We start from the raw sequence: 17628 nt of genomic DNA on the forward strand, positions 1-17628 counted from the left end.
AACTCCAAGGATAGAGACTATAGTCTCCTGTAGTCATTCATTCATTCAGTCATTTATTGAGCGCTTACTGTGTGCAGGCCACTGTAGTCATATGTTCCACTGTTCATTCATTCAATCATATTTATTGAGAGCTTACTGTGTACTAAGCACTTGGGAGAGAAGCACCGTGGCTCAGTGGAAAGAGCACAGGCTTGGGAGTCAGAGGTCATGCGTTCTAATCCCCACCCTGCTACACAATAATAATAATAATAATGGCATTTATTAAGCACTTACTATGTACAAAGCACTGTTCTAAGTGCTGGGAGGTTACAAGGTGATGAGGTTGTCCCACGGGGGGCTCACAGTCTTCATCCCCATTTTACAGATGAGGTAACTGAGGCACAAAGAAGTTAAGTGACTTGCCCAAAGTCATACAGCTGACAATTGGCAGAGATGGGATTTGAACCAGTCTGCTGTGTGACCTTGGGCAAGTCACTTAACTTCTCTGTGCCTCAGTTACCTCATCTGTAAAATGGGGATTAAGATTGTGAGCCCCACGAGGGACAACCTGATCACCTTTTATCCCCCCAGCGCTTAGAACAGTGCTTTGCACATAGTAAGCACTTAACAAATGCCATCACTATTATTATTATTATTATTATTATTATTATTATTATTATTATTATTATTATTACAATACAACAATAAACAAACATGTTTTCTACTAACAAGGAGCCCACAGTCTAGATAGGGGGAGACAGATACTAACATAAATAAATAAATTACAGATATGTCCGTAAGTACTATGGGGCTAAGACAGGGGATGAACAAAGGGAGCAAGTCAGGGTGAAGGAGGAGAGGAAAGGGGAGCTTATGGAAGGCCTCTTGGAGGAGATGCAGTAACGCTTTCGGGGTGGTGGGGGGAGAGTAAATGTCGACTTTAATCTTGTTCCACAGTATTCTCCCTTGGTCCAATTTAAGCCAGTTTCCTCTTTACCCTTCTTATCAAGGGAGAAATATTCGTCATCATTGTCTCTTCTGTGCTGAGTATCTGCTAGACTATCAGCTCCTAGGTGGCAGGGATCTTATTGCCTCATTTGTAAAACGGGTATTCAATACCTATTTTCCCTCCTCCTTTGACTGAGATCCATGTGGGATGGGGACTAATTTGGCCCTGATTATCCTGCATCTACTCCAGTGTTTAAACAGCGTATGGCCCAGAGTGCATAAACAATACCACAATTATGTCTTATATTATTATTATGCTCTCCAGAGTACCTGACATAATAATATACACACAACAGGTGCTCCCTTAATTCTGTGAATGAATGAATGTTCAATCACTAATAGCCCAAACTTGAGTGACCCTCTCTCTCTGTGTCAGAACTTAAACTCTGTTTTCCTCTGGTTCAAGATGGAGAACAAATCCGTGATCTAATAGCAACTGGGTCTGTAATTAAGCAATCCCATAAAGCACCAAGAAATTATTGGGTTTGGGTGGGTAGAGTACTAGAAAAACAAAGTTGAGAGTGATGTCTCAATTTAGGAGTAAAATATCCCATCGATTCAGAGGAAGTTTGAATTGCCATCCAGTGAAATGTCCGTAAATGGAGCTGTCAGAGCATTAGATAGTGAGATCTCAAGCGCTGCAGGTCTAGTCATCCAAAAGGTGAAATACAAGCAGTACCAGACATTTTTGTACTTTCAGCACTGATGAAGAACAAATGCACGCGAGGCATACAATCAGGCAAAAATGAGACAGTCTGCTACAGTCTAAAGCTTTGTCAACATTGGGTTCAGGTGTCACTTCCATTTGTACCCTACTGGCTTCCTTCTGAGTTTCCTTTAGAAAGAAAACTTTGTTTGAGTACACAGTGGCATTCCGCACTTACCCTTATCCTCTGAACAGAGGCAGAGATGGCAAGTTTGGTCCAGATTTGTTTCTCATTTCTCCACCGTAAAGGCTTTTTAAAGGAGATAAGTGAGTGATTAAATCTAAGGTGATGCAGAGGTAATGAATCAGCTTAGCAAATGATTGAGAGGGCTTCTGAGGGTGGAGCTGGAGAGTTCAAACTGGATAGAAGTGGTCACCACTAGTTCTCTTGTAAGATATCACGGTTTAATGCTTGGGTGATCAGCCTGGGGCTGCAAAGAGTGTCTCCAGCAGCTGTTGCTAAGGTTACCAAGTGCTAACAGGATCATGTTTTGCCTTTTTCTTAGTTTAGTGGAACTACCATCAAAACAAAATTAGACCTGTGTTCTCTGTAAATACCAGAATAAATTACTTTTCCTCTTACTAATTTTGGTTAAACAGAGTTGTTGCAACAGCACTTTAGAAAGAGTTACATAGAGGTCACAAGCCTTGTTTATAGCCAAATATTTCCCCTTGCTCTAGTAAATTTAACATCACTAATTTACCCTTGGGTAATGGTTACTCTGGCCAGATCATTTTTTTGTTGAAAGGCAGCATAAGCCAACTTTAATGCTGTTCTTTTCTTCTTAGTGACTGGGAGTGTAGGCATAAGGATAGGGGAGGTAGGTTTTGAGATGAAGTTCTTCTGTATTTTTCTAATACTTATACTACAAGACCCAGGTTGTAAGGCTTAGATGAAACATGTACTGAGGATATTCTAGTTTGGATTTAAATGTGCACATATATAAAAAGAATGAGGAGTTTCCATGGCCTGGTAGAAAGACCAGGTGCCTGGGATTTGGAAGATCCTAGCTCCACCACTTGCTTGCTGTGTGATTTGGGGCAAGTCACTTAACATCTCTGTGCCTCAGTTTCCTCATCTGCCAAATGGAGAATTCAATGTCCATTCTCCCTCTTTTTTAATGGTATTTAAGTGTTTAAAATGTGCCAGGCACTGCAGTAAGCTCTGGGGTAGATATAAGCTAATCAGGTTGGACACAGTCCCACACAGGGCTCAGAGTCTTAATCCCCATTTTACAGAAGAAGTAACTGAGGCTCAGGTAAGTTAAATGCACACAGGGCACAGCGTTCAAAGGCAAAAAGCAAACACTTGGCGAAGCCAGGATTAGAACCCAAGCTATTCTGACTCCCAGCGTTTTGCTCTATGCACTAGACCACCCTGCTTCTTTTTTCCTGTTTAGTCTGTGAGCACCATGTGGGATAGCGCCTGCATCCAACCTGATTAACTTGTATCTACCCAGTGCTTAGAACAGTATTCATAAAGCACAAAGTAAGTGCTTAGCAAATACCATAATTCTTATTAAGTTCCTACTGGGATAATTAGGCCGCTATGGAAGTGAAAGTTGAATGAAGTGGGGAGAAATGTTTGTCACTAGGGAAACCTGAAAAGAATAGGAACACAGAATTACAGAAATTGAATATGTGATAGGGTACTGTGGCTAGCAGAACAGCATATCAAAGGCTAACAGTCGAAAACCTCACAAGCCTTAGCCTTCCAAGTGGTCTAAACTTAAGAGAACTTCATATAGCCACTTGTAGCCTCACTCTCTTCAGGCTGGAGCAGAAACTGATAGAAGGAAAATTCTCCTTTCTATAGACTACGGAGAAAGGTGACTATATTACACATTTTTTGGCTCACTCACGTCCTGAATGACTCTTATCTGCTTCTTCTCCTGATTGGAGGGGTATAATTCTGCTCCGTAAGTGTTAAAGGGGGTAGAGAAGCAGCATGGCATAGTGGCTAGAGCACAGGCTTGGGAGTCAGAAGGTCATGGATTCTAACCCTGACTGCCACTTGTCTGCTGTGTGACCTTGGCCAAATCACTTCATTTCTCTGTGCCTCAGTTACTTTGTCTGTAAAATGGAGATTAAGACTCTGAGCCCCACATGGGACAGGGACTGTGGCCAACCCGATTTGCTGGAATCCACCCCAGTGCTTAGTACAGTGTGTGGCACCTAGTAAGTGCTTAACAAATACCATAATTATTACAAGACGGAATCATTGAGTAATGCCACCCACTTTGCTCCTCTAGCACCAACCGACTCACTGCATCTCTGTCTCATGTATCTCACCATCCACCTCTTGCCCCTGTGTCCTCCCTTTGGCCTTTAAATCCCTCCCCCTTCTTTTCTGACAGACCACCACTCTCCCCATCTTCAAAGCCTTATTAAAGTCACACATCACCTAGAGGCCTTCCTCAAACAAACCCTCATTTCCCTACTCCCTCTCCCTTCAGCATTCCTTATGCACTTGGACGTGTAACTTTTAAACCCGTGGTTTTTCACCCCTGTCCTCAACCCCACAGCACTTAAGGTCATATTCATAATTTACTTTTATGTCTCCCTACCCCTTTTAGATTGTAAACTCTTTGTGGGAAGGGATTGGCTCAACTCAGTTGTATTGTCTTCCCCTAAGTGCTTTGTATAGTGGTCTGCCCAGACTAAGCACTCAATGCCGTTAACTATCTCAATACAAAATCAAGCTGAAAATCTTCCATATCAGCAGTATCCCTTCATGAATCCTGGAGAAAATGAAGGTACAGGAAGCGTCATGGAAGAAAGCACTTAGTGTCATTGGTCACATTGGAAAGAAACCCAGGTCAAAACAAATCAATTTCAAATTTTCCCCTCTTCCTCGTAAAACAGGCGGCTTTCAAGATACCCAAGTAGTCAACAAATTTAGACAGTTTGACCTACTTTTCCATACACTATCATTGAGCTCATAACAAAAATCTCCTCTTTTCTATTAATGAAGTCACCACCTTCAACTAGGACATTATTCCTGCTCACCGATGTGGTGATTGATGTTCATTAGCTGAGAAGGGAAAGGATGAGTGTGTGGGCAAGTATTGCTGGGGGAATTTTTCCATTAGAGGCCATAAGAGATGTTTTTGGTTTTTCATTGCTTTGATTTTGCCCTCCAAGTCAGAAAAGGTACCAGTTTGTTTAGGGATTGTGTCTGTTATACTGTACTCTCCCAGGCACTTATTGTGAGCCCCATGTGGGACAGGGACTGTGTCCAAACTAATTGACTTGTGTCTTTCCTAGCACTTAGAACAGTGTTTGATGTATAGTAAGCGCTCAACAAATACCGTAACAAAAGCTCAATTAAATTGAATGATATATGAGCTATTCGAGGCTATCATGGTCTCCCCTGCCAATCTAGCACTTTAATACTAATGATAATAATTGTGGTATTTATGTTCCCACTATGTGTCAGGCACTGTACTAAACACTGGGGTAGATACAAGATAATCGGGTTGGGCACAGTCCCTGTCCCACACAGGACTTGTGTTCTCCATTCCCATTTTACAGATGAGGTAACTGAGACACAGAGAAGTGAAATGACTTGCCCAAGGTCACACAACAGAAGAGTGGTGGAACTAGGATTAGAGACCAGGGTTTTCTGACTCCCTCGCCCGGGCTCTATCCACTAGGCCATGTTGCTTTTCTACATGGTGTTACTTTACAAATGGAGATGCAGGAGTAGGGTGCTTGACTGTATCAGATCCTCTCATGACTAGACTAGAATAGAAGATGTGGCCTAGCAATTGAATCACCAATGATTAGATTATGGAAAGGAATAGCTCCCAACCCAGGATGTATTTTACAATCTTTTTTTTTCTGTTTTAATCATCTGACAAATAACACTGTAACTGGCTCTTGCAAAGAACATGTTCGTTAGCATTTAGTCGAATGTCAGAACCACTTGGTACTATGGCCTTCTTCAAAGGTTGGTTGCTTCAAGATGCTGGTATAATTACAAGAAAGGATGCCTGCAGTGGTGCTTAGTGGGTGCTATCCATTCAGCACCACAATTGCAGTTCAAGAAACAAGATAAAATAGACCAAAAGATATTTTAAGTCCAGCCCTACGTTAGCCTTGGGGACAGACCAAAAAGAATTCAAAGAGTCTGGAAAGTAAAATCCCCAAAGCTAAGATCCTAGTAACTGTCACTGGGTGTTTAGATTGCAAACACCATGACTCCTTCTAACTCTTTGTTCTATACAGGGTCTTTGGACCTCAGTAAAACATTAACTCTGCCTCATTCTTCCTGAGAAGCAGGCTGTCATAAAAATACCTGGGGCATATTAAGGATGACAGCTATTTCTTCCTTTCATACAGAAATGGCATATTACGGCGTTACTAGGCAGCACTGAGGAGGCCTGGTCTAGGAAACCATATGGCAGAGATATCCTAAGGCAGCTGACTTTTAAAATCAGATATTGAGTTATGAGCAGCTTTGTAGATGGAGAAATCTGTCTCTATCAAGTCCTGGAAAGAGGAGGCATAACTGTGTTACTCTGATTTGAATTTTCCAATCTGATATGAAGACAAGGAGGGCATTCTACATCCTAAAGCGTTTACAGTCTATGTTTATGTGGATATAAGTGAAAGACTAGAGCATAAGGACTTCAGAAAAGTCATATTGGGTCACACCAATGATCTGTCCTGACCAGAGCTCAATTCATTACTGTGAGAAGCAGTGTGGTCTAGTGGAAAGGTCATGGGCCTAGGAGTTAGAGTCCCTGGGTTCTAATCCCAGCTCTGCCGATTGCTTGCCGTGTGATTTCATTTCACTTCTCTGTACCTCAGTTCCCTCAATTGTAAAATAATGATTAAATCTTATTCCCTTCTACTTAGACTGTGAGCTCCATGTGAGACAGGGACTATGTCCAACCTGAAACTTCTATCTACCCCAGTGCCTAGAATAGTGCTTGTCATATAGTAAGCACTTAATAAATATCATAAAACAACGAACACCACCACAGATCATTTGGAGGAATTGTGAAGGCTCCCCCTTAGGGCATATACTCTCATGGCTGGGTTTGCACCATTTAACTTGATTTTCCCCCCCACCCCACCATGATCTCTTGCATATTGCAAATTGGAAATATGGAAATTTTTTTTCCTAGTTTGATTCTGAAAAATAGACTTTTGTAACGTTCAGTATTTCAGTGTTTTGGCTTTTCCTGGTGACATTATTGGAATTTGTGAAATTATAACTTATTTGAAAAAACCCTAGTTTTAGAGGTCTCATTTTCCTGTTAGGAGTAATTTTCTGTCGAATAGCAAAACCATAATCCACTTATAAAAAATAGTAAGAGCATTAAATGGATAGTATGTGATGAAGATGAATGCATCACTTTTTCACACAACTTAGGGGTTTATTTGCTCTAAACTAGATGCCATTTTGTCTGGAAGAAACATTTATCCAGAGATTTTTTTAAGAAAACATTTTCTTACTCATTTCCCAAGAAATGATCAAGAATCCAGATTTCAATTATGTTTTAACTTTACCCACCTAGGACCCCAAAAGATGGAGGTTAACTGCAGGCAAGGCCTCCAATTCTGGAGAAATGTGATAGAGATATATATGGATACTTTGATTTCTTCAGTTGAATGTGTTACTTGACACAAAATTAGTTGTCAGATCGGCATAGGTGTCCTATGCTGGCTAGAGTCAATCACTGAAAATAAATTAGGGATTTATCAAGCTTTCACTCTGTGTCAAACACTGTGCTAAATGGTGAGTTACAAACAAACCAGATCAGACCCAGTACTTGACCTGCACTGGATTCACAATATAAGAAGCTGGTAAGCAAGCATCCTATCTCCATTTTTACAGATGAGAAAATAGGACAGAGAGTGCAATGACATACCCAAGGTCATTCAGCTGGTCAGTGGACTGTAAGAAGAATAATAACTGTGGCATTTGTTAAGTGCCTCCTCTGTGCCAGGCACTGTACTAAGTGCTGGGGTGAATACAAGCAAATCGGATTGGAAACAATCCCTGCCCCACAAGGGCCTTACAGTCTTCATCCCCATTTTACAGATGTGGGAACTGAGACCCAGAGAAACTATTAGAACTCCTAGGCTTATAATCTAACCTCCACATCATTCATTCATTCATTCATATTTATTGAGCGCTTACTGTGTGCAGAGCACTGTACTAAGCGCTTGGGAAGTACAAGTCGGCAACATATAGAGACGGTCCCTACCCAACAACGGGCTCACAGTCTAGAAGGAGGAGACAGACAACAAAACAAAACATGTAGACAGGTGTCAAAATCGTCAGAATAAATAGAATTATAGCTAGTTCCAAGGCTCTAAACTAATAAATATTCATTCAATCGAATTTATTGAGCACTTACTGTGTGCAAAGCACTGTACTAAGCACTTGCAAAGTACATAAGATGCATGATGTACAACATTAAAGAATGGGGAGAGGTGCAAAATGGTTATAACTTGTAAGTTATGATCAAAACTTTGGATGAGCTCAAACTAGCATTCAAGTACCTGACTTCCATGCACATGCTCTTTCCACTATGATCTGAAGGTAATTTACTTGACCTAATCACAAATTATCATGAGGGACCTATATCAGACATTATGAACAGTTTGGGAGAGTGATGGGTCAGTTGTGCCTAAACAGGAAATGTGGTGATGTGGACATATGTGGGCTATCAACTTTTCCTTACTTCTATCAGCCAATACTATTTATTTTTTTTGGTATTTGTTAAGTGCTTACTATGTACCACACACTATATTAAGCACCATGGTAGATGTGACTAAATCATGTAGGACACAGTCAGTGTCCCACATGGGGTATAGAGTTTTCATCCCCATTTGAGAGCTGAGGTAACTGAGGCACAGAGAAGTGAAGTGACTTACCCAAAGTCACACAGCAGACATAGGGCAGAGCTGGGACTAGAACCAATTCTTTCATTCATTCAGTTGTATTTATGAAGCACTTACTGTGTGCAGAGCACTGTACTAAGCGCTTGGCAAAGTACTGTGCAACAATAAATAGTGACAATCCCTGCCTACAACGAGCTCACAGTCTTGAACACAGGTCCTTCTGATTCCCAGGCTAATACTCTATTCCCTAAACGCATACAGCTTCAGTTAATACCAATGATTGAAAAGAAGTTGGTTTGTCGCTCTGGAATTTCTACTAGTTTTGAAACTTCTAACATATTTGATCCAATTATCTCCTCCTCAGTTTTGTTTTGATTTATTTTTATTCAAGTCAAATATATTTCTACCCACAAGGAAATAGAACTATCTAAAGTGCCACAGAAAGCAAATTAAGTGGCTGGAGCTCATAGCCAGCACTCTCTCATTAGCCACAGAGTTGTTGCTTTTTTATGGTATTTGTAAAGGGCTTATGATGTGCCAGGGCCTGTAGATAAAAGCTAATCTAGTTGAACACAGTCCCTGTCCCACATGGGGCTCACAGTCTTAATCCCCAGTTGAGGTAACTGAGGCACAGCGAAGTGAAGTGACTTCTCTGAAGTCACACAGCAGACAAGCGGGTAAGCCGGAATTAGAACCCAGGTGCTCTGACTCCCAGGGCCTTGCTCTTTCCAACAGGCCAAACTGCTTCTCTGTTATCCAAACATAACTTTGAGCTTAGCATATTTTTAGTTCAATCAATCAGCTGTATTTATTGAGCACTTATTGGGTGTGGAGCATTTGGGAGAGTATAATATAGAGCTAGTAGAGAGATTCCCTCCCCACCGTGAGCTTACAGTTTAGAGGAAGGAAGAGATATGCTCAATTTGCAAATAGGCCAAGACTTTGCATTCCTGGCATTCATGTTTGTACCGTTTCTGGATTTGGAGTTTAAGGGGATGAACCACTTTATTGTAAAATCCAACACTAGAGAAAGGGTATCCAAGGAATAAACATCATTACCATCAAAGAATTTGTTGATCCCAAACTGCACCCATAGGTCTGAACCTAAACACACTAATCTATCAACTTCCATTTAGGACCAGTATAGGTTGGGGGAAGAGGAAAATGGTTATAATGGTGAGTGCTTCACTTGCCTTCGTAGAATGATTTGGAAAAGAGATTTGGAGATTTGGATTTGATTTGGAGAAGCAGCGTGGCTCAGTGGAAAGAGCCCGGGCTTGGGAGTCAGAGGTCATGGGTTCTAATCCTGACTCTGCCACTTGTCAGCTGTGTGGCTTTGGGCAAGCCACTTCACTTCTCTGTGCCTCAGTTACCTCATCTGTAAAATGGAGATTAAGACTGTGAGCCCCCACGTGGGGCAACCTGATCACCTTGTATCCCCCCCAGCGCTTAGAACAGTGCTTTGCACATAGTAAGCGCTTAACAAATACCGTTATCATCATCATCAAAAGAGCTCCGAGCCCCACCCTTTTCATTCAGTTGCTTCAAGGAAGAGTCATTTACACGCTTTAGTCAATATATCTTCCACATGATATTAAGTAAAAGCCAAGACCAATTTCATCAAATATAGATGGGTCAACAAATGGATGCAGGGAAAAATGATGAAAGATTCCTTTCTCCCATGCTGACAGCTGCCTACCATTCTCTAGGGCGGCTAATAAATCTTGTCCTGCGAGTTAAGGCAATAAGCATCCTTAAGTAAAACACAGGGTGGAAACTAGACATGCCCCTTTTCAGCAGCTTAGTCTCTTTGGTTAGAGGCCTCAAGATTGAAAGCAGTGTAATTTGGTTAATTTTAACATCAATAGACATTTCCGAAAGTCTGTTTGTTTGCGACTGAGGTCACCATGGTTTCTGAATTGTGACTCCAAGACTGACGGAATTGTCGGTAGGGCATTAATTACTAAAATGTGAGATGAGATAGCATGTTCATCAAGAGAGCAGAGCTTAGGGAAGGCATTTTGGTTTTGTTTATTGCGGTAAAAATGTATTTTTACCGTGAGGCTGCTTGGTTGTCACATAAGAGATTTGGCTGCTTAGATCTGTTAATTCTGATGGGGACTTTTCAGTTTCCCGTTTGTATATTGCAAATTAGTTGGCTTTGAGGGTAAAACATATGTTATGGGATAAATAATAGGAATAATTATGATGCTTATTAAGTGCTTACTGTGTGCCAAGGGCGGTTCTAAGTGCTGGGGCAGATACAAGTTAATCAGGTTGGTCTCAGTCCCTGTCCCACCTGGAGCTCACTTTCTCAATCCCCATTTTACACATGAGGCCCAGAGAAGTGAAGTGACTTGCCCAAGGTCACACAGCGGACAAGTGGCGAAGCCGGGATTAGAACCCAGGACCTTGTGACTCGCGGGCCCATGCTCTTTCCACTAAGACATGCTGCTTCTTAATCATCTAAATATGACCCTTGCCCATCATTTTTACTGTATTTGAACATTATAGGAAACTGAACTGTGTAAAAGCCCCTATGACTTCTACACTTTCACTCTGCTATGCCAGGATGACAGTTCATAGTTAATAATTGTGGCAATGAAGTGCCATGCTATGCTGAGCACTAGGGTAGATACATGATTACCAGAGAGGATAATAATAATAATAATAATAATGACATTTATCAAGCATTTACTATGTGCAAAGCACTGTTCTAAGCTCTGGGGAGGTTACAAGGTGATCAGGGGACCACGGGGGGCTCACAATCTTCATCCCAGCGTGGCTCAGGGAAAAGAGCCCGGGCTTTGGAGTCAGAGGTCGTGGGTTCAAATCCCGGCTCTGCCAATTGTCAGCTGTGTGACTTTGGGCAAGTCACTTCACTTCTCTGGGCCTCAGTTCCCTCATCTGTAAAATGGGAATTAAGACTGTGAGCCCCCCGTGGGACAACCTGATTCTGATTACCTTGTAGCCTCCCCAGCGCTTAGAACAGTGCTCTGCACATAGTAAGCACTTAATAAACGCCATCATTATTATTATTATTATTATCCCCATTTTACAGATGAGGTAACTGAGGCACAGAGAAGTGAAGTGACTTGCCCAAAGTCACACACCCAGTAAGTGGTGGAGGCTGGATTTGAACCCATGACCTCTGACTTCAAAGCCCATGCTCTTTCCACTGAGCCACACTGCTTCTTGGGCTCACAATCTATCTTTTCTACATTTTATAGATGAGGAAACTGAGGCCCAGAGAGAGGTTAAATGATTTGACCAGGATTGCACAGCAGACCAGTGGTGGAACTAGCAGACTTCTGATTTTCAACCTCATGTTCTTTCCATTGGACCACCCTGTTCATTTTGGGAGTATGGTCGTGGAAAGAGCAAAGACCTGACTGATAGTTAATGTTAAATACCTAAATTCAAGACTTTTGAAAACCACTCACTTTCTGAGCAACGTGTTAGGGAAGGAAATGATTCTTTTCCTTCTCCATCTTCAACTCGCAGACCTTGGATGACATTTTGTCCTACTTTAACTTCTGATTCAGCCCTAGTTCATAAATATCCAACGTTGAGACTATCTTGATGTCATTGATTTCCTGCAGTCTGACATGGTAGCAATGCACTTTGTGATGGGAGACTTCCCTTGGCAGACTTTGGTGACTTTGGAACACTACTGGATCATTTAGTCACTATAGAGGCCGTAAACTGGTCCCCCGGTTTCCTGCAATACCAAATGAGCCTCCCTGGGTGCCAACCTTGCTGTTGCCATAGAGACACTGGAACACCCCGGGGAAAAATTCTGGCTAAGTACCTTTGACTCATTGCTTTGTCTTCAAAAGCCAAACTTAAATCGAGAGAAGGATTTGTGCTGCTCTCAACATACCCCATTGGGCTCTTTTTAAAGTACAGTTTGGACCATGACATTCCCTATCTCAAAATTGAGAAGCAGCGTGGCTCAGTGGAAAAAGCATGGGCTTTGGAGTCAGAGGTCATGGGTTCAAAACCCGGCTCTGCCACTTGTCAGTTGTGCGACTTTGGGCAAGTCAGTTAACTTCTCTGTGCCTCAGTTACCTCATCTGTAAAATGAGGATGAAGACTGTGAGCCCTCCATGGGACAACCTGATCACCTTGTAACCTCCCCAGCGCTTAGAACAGTGCTTTGCACATAGTAAGCGCTTAATAAACGTCATCATTATTATTAAAATTATCCAAGGATTCTCCCTTACTTCTCGAATAAAACAAAGACTAGTAAGCAGTGGCTTGGGCTTTCCATCAGTAGACTCTGTCATGTTTATTACCACTCCTCTCCCGCAGTTGACAGTCTTCATCCCTCCCAAGTGCTCTCCTAACCCTCCAACGTACCCATTGCCCAAATCTTTTCCACTTCCTAGAATACCCTTCCCCCTCAGTCACCAAATCATGTTTTTATTTTCCTTCCAGTCTTCCAATCACTCAGTGATATTTATTGAACACTTATTGCACGCAGTTGATAAATATGACTCTTCATTACCAACTTGAACTACAGAGTCAAAATAATGATTCGATCAGCTTTATAATTTTTGCATTCTCCGACCTTCCGCCAGATAACATTTTAGTCCGGACTTGAATTCACCATTGTTTTTGAGCTTCATTGGTAGAAACACATTTTCTTGTGGAAAACTTTCAAATGTTCCTGGAAAAGTCAACTCTCCGTCAGGGTTTTTATTTCAAATGTATGAATATGCAGTATTTTGATTCCTCCTCTAAATCCCTTATTTTCCACTGGAATGTGGTCAAGTTCATATTTTGGATCAGACTAAAATCACTTGGACTAATCTGCTGTTTATGGGTTTGCCTTAATACCCACAACTTACAAGAAAATGTCAATGGGAACTACATGCAGTATTGCTCAAAGTCTAGAGAGGAGCAAATTTCCAAGTGGTTCTTCCCCCATTGTGCAGAAACATCCCTCGCCCCTGCAAGATAATTGATTTGCTAAAGCCCACACCACTCCTGGAAATTCTCTATGTCGTTTTCAGGAAATCTAGGCGAAGTGTCCAAGAAAGCACTTTGCATTTCTGACATTTCGTGTGGTTTGTTTACTTCCCAGAATAAGCAGAGCACTTATTTCAAAGGTCTCTGTGTCAAACTGTCAGGGGCAACATTGTTTTTTACCCTCTTCGGTTATGCCCTTGAGGAACTTCCCTTAGCTGTCTATGGAGCTACAAGATAGAATGTTGTTTCCGCCCGGGTGTCCCTTCTGTAAGTCTTTTTTTTTTTTTTTTAGTCATTCATTCATTCAATCGCATTCATTGAGTGTTTACTGTGTACAAAGCACTGTACTAAGCACTTGGGAGAGTACAACACAAAAATAAACAGACACATTCCCTGTCCGAGCAAATCCTGTTTCAGTCTCATTAAGTCTGTGATTCAGACAAATCAAGATTCTGCTGACTTTGAGAGATTCCTATTCATTACCCAAACTACCTTAAAAGAAGCCAACAGAAAGCAAAATTGCAGAATTCTGGCGATGATATGCAGAGAACCAGTGTGGCTCACTGGAAAAAGCTTGGATCTGAGAGTCAGAAGACCTGAGTTCTAATCCTGACTTTACCACTTGTCTCGCAGGTGACCTTGAGTGTGTCACTCTCTGTGCCTCAGTTACCTCATCTATAAAATGGGGATTAAGACTGTGACTCCATATGGGACATGGACCACGTCCATACCAATTATCTAGCATCCACCTCTGTGCTTAGTACGGTGCCAGGCACACAGTACGTTCTTAACAAATACCATTTAAAAAAAAATAGAGCTTGCTCAGACTTCTGAATGCTTGCTAATGTAAATGGATACAAGAAAGAATAGGCAAACAGGCCTAGTGAAAGTTTATGTTTATGTCCACTCTGATTACCTTGTATTTACCCCGGTGCTTAGCTGCAGTAGCAGCATTTAGTGCACAGTCTTGGCAAAAAGTAAGCACTTATTTATTAATGTGATAATAGCAGCAGTAATGATAAAATGGAATGGGTGTTGCTATTGCTGAAGTCAGGAAAATCTAATATTTTGGTTTTTAATAAAGGGATATAGACTGCATGCTTTTCTGTATTACTCCAGATCATTTCTGTGACTGCATAATTCTTACGTTAGTTAATGAGATTCTACTTCCATGTTAGAAAATGAAAAAAAAAATAGCCTGGGATTAATAACAACCCAGACTCTGCTTTAAAAGAGAGGATGTTAACCTCCGTGTTTTTAACATGACGAATACAATTTCAGGGAAGACAATTCAATATTTAAGGTTACATAATGGTTCTGAGCCACTCAGATAAAATAAAGCCAACATCTTTGCCAAACACTAGTGAACAAAACATGACCTAAACAAAATGATCAAATATGCATTTCCTTCTTAGTCACTTGAATAGAGGGTAAACTGAATAATACCTAATACGCCATTTCCAACCCATGGCACATAGCTCTGCCTCTCCAGACAAAGTAAATACAGGATATCATAAGATGATCGCACCAATCCCATTATAGCAATGATAAAGCGTATCTTACCTTAACTCACTCTCCTACGCAAAGTGTTTAAAGAGGTGATTTGTTCAGCATGCAACCAGCTGGGAAACAGTAAAAAAAAAAAAAAAGAAATGGTGGTTGGGTTAATAAGACGGACAGGAAAAACCACACTCATGAAAGCTGTAGGTTAAACATTGACAGCAATTTGTTCTCTAACCCAACCCCGGGGATCTGCTCAGGTAGCCTTCGGCATCTTATGAAACAGGTGACAGCCAGTTAGCTGAGACTGTGCTTATTTGATTGTCCAAGTACCAAAGAATGTGCCTAGTGAAGGCACTCAGGCATGTCCCAGGGAAGCTTTCAGCTGATCGGTGACATGGAGGAGGAAGATTTCCTGGGTCAGAAATACAGTCCACCATGCCCGATAATATCTCAAATATCTGCTAGGTGGATTGTTCGAAAGTAATGTATGGAAAGACTCATGCCAATTTCCAGGCTCAACATAAATGGCATTTAACCTATTTACCCAGAAACCATTCCAGTTCTGTGTGAGCTGGTTAAGGGTGGAGATTTCCTATGTCAATAGTAGCTGGGTCAAGATAACTATTAGCAGCTAAGTATTTTAACTGTGCCAGTATCATGCACCTAGGTGGCTCAGGGCCATCAAATGGCCATGACGAGCCACGTAGAAGAAGACACAGGATTGGGGCATTCTTTTTCACATAAAAAACAGAACAGGCTAAAAAAATACCCCCCAGAAATCTTAATAGTCACGGTATTTGTAAAGCACTTACTCTGTACAAAGCAGTCGGTCAGTTGTATTTTTTGAGTGCTTACTGTGGGTAGAGCACTGTACTAAGTGCTTGGGAGAGTATACAATAACAATGTAACAGATACATTCCCTGCCCACAATGAGCATACGGTCTAGAGGGGGAGGCAGACATTAATAGAAAGAAATAAAATGACAGATGTGGACGTAAGTGCTGTGGGGCTGGGATGGGGGGATGATAAAAGGACCAAGTCAGGGTGATGCAGAAGTGAGTGATAGAAGAGAAAAGGAGGGCTTAATCAGGGAAGGCCTCTTGGAGGAGATGTGCCTTCAGTAAAGCTTTAAAAGGGGGGAGAGTAATTGTCCGCCCAATACGAAGAGGGAGGGCGTTTCAGGTCAGAGGCCAGAAGTGTGCGAGAAGTTGGCGCTGAGATAGATGAGATCGAGATTCAGTGAGAAGCTTGGTGTTAGAGAAATGAAGTGCACGGGCTGGGTTGGAGTAAGGAAGGTAGCAAGGTGAGGCAGGAGGGATCAAGGTAATTGAGTGTTTTAAAGCTCATGGTAAGGAGCACTGTTCTGAACGCTGGGGTACTTATAAGATAATATTAAATCACTGACCTCTAATTTACACAGAGCTCTATGCCCATAAAGGACTCAACCTCCAGCTTTATTCAGATATGAGCATGCAATACACTGAATCTGCGTAACCTAAAGGAAAATGCATTGGAATGAGTGGAAGGAGACCTGACTTCTAATCCCGCTCTGCCCCTTGCCGACTCTGTGACCTTGGGCAAGTTATTAACTTCACCATGCCTCAGTTTCCTTATCTGTAAAATGGGGATTCAATAACTTTTCCCCCTTCTTCCTTAGCGTGTGAGACAAATGTTGGTCAGGAACTGTGTCCATTTGGCTTATATTATATCTCCCATTGTCCTCAGTACAGTGTTGGGCATGTAGTAAGGGCTTAAATGAACTAGCGTGGTCTAGCAGAAAGAGCATGGGCTTGGGGGTCAGTGGACCTGGGTTCTCATCTTGACTCTGCCAAGTACTTATTGTGTGACCTTGGCCAAGTCACTGAACTTCTCTGTGCTTCAGATCTCCTGTTCTCTCTCCTACTTAGACTGCGAGGCCCAAACAAGACAGGGAATATGTCTAACTTCATTAACCTGTGTTTATTCTGGTGCTTAGAATAGTGTTGACACATAGTAAGTGCTTAACAAACATTATAAAAACCGTACTGGTATTATTTTGGTGATAATGATGTTCTCCAGAACCTAGGAAACTTAGGAAACACATAATAAAAACCACGGTGATGATGTTGATGATTACACCCGGAACAAAAGTCTGGTATCCTTGGAATAGCAATCTAGAAACCTAGGAAAATGGAAGGGCTTTGAGCAGTTGAAAGCCAATTATAAGCAAATAGGGGGGACGTGAGAATACAAGAAAAACGTGTATGCTCTTACCAATGGGTTCTCCAAGATATCACATTCCATTTGTATTTAATGGCCTTTTTGACTTCTCTTCCCAATGTCCCCAGCTCAGGACCTCTAAGGACTTTATGATGTCACCTGCCAGAAATTAATAGTATTCAGTGCCACATGATCTGCAGTGCCAACCATAAAGAGAAAACAGTCTTTTCTTAAATGTGTTAGTAAACACATCACCCTTCCTAGGTCTTCCACATGGGAGAATTCATCTTCCTCCTGCACTGTCCGTCTTAGACACTGAGATTCCATAGACATCTGCCCTTTACGAAATCAGTTGATACCAACATATAACCAGCTTACAGTACAAGAACCTTAGTTAT

At 41.6% G+C, this 17628-nt stretch overlaps 1 protein-coding gene across 1 annotated transcript in view; it reads right to left on the reverse strand.

Annotated features, from left to right (window-relative positions):
• KCNJ16 (potassium inwardly rectifying channel subfamily J member 16) overlaps positions 1-15171 on the reverse strand; it is a 52046-nt gene extending 36875 nt beyond the window's left edge. Inside the window, exon 1 of the mRNA XM_038757517.1 lies at positions 15092-15171. The gene's annotated coding sequence lies outside the window, so the exon portion shown is untranslated. The remainder of the gene's footprint in view (positions 1-15091) is intronic.
• Between the last annotated feature and the right edge of the window lie 2457 nt (positions 15172-17628).

This window comes from Tachyglossus aculeatus, chromosome 15 (genome assembly GCF_015852505.1).
Source record: "Tachyglossus aculeatus isolate mTacAcu1 chromosome 15, mTacAcu1.pri, whole genome shotgun sequence".
Taxonomy (NCBI): Eukaryota; Metazoa; Chordata; class Mammalia; order Monotremata; family Tachyglossidae; genus Tachyglossus; species Tachyglossus aculeatus.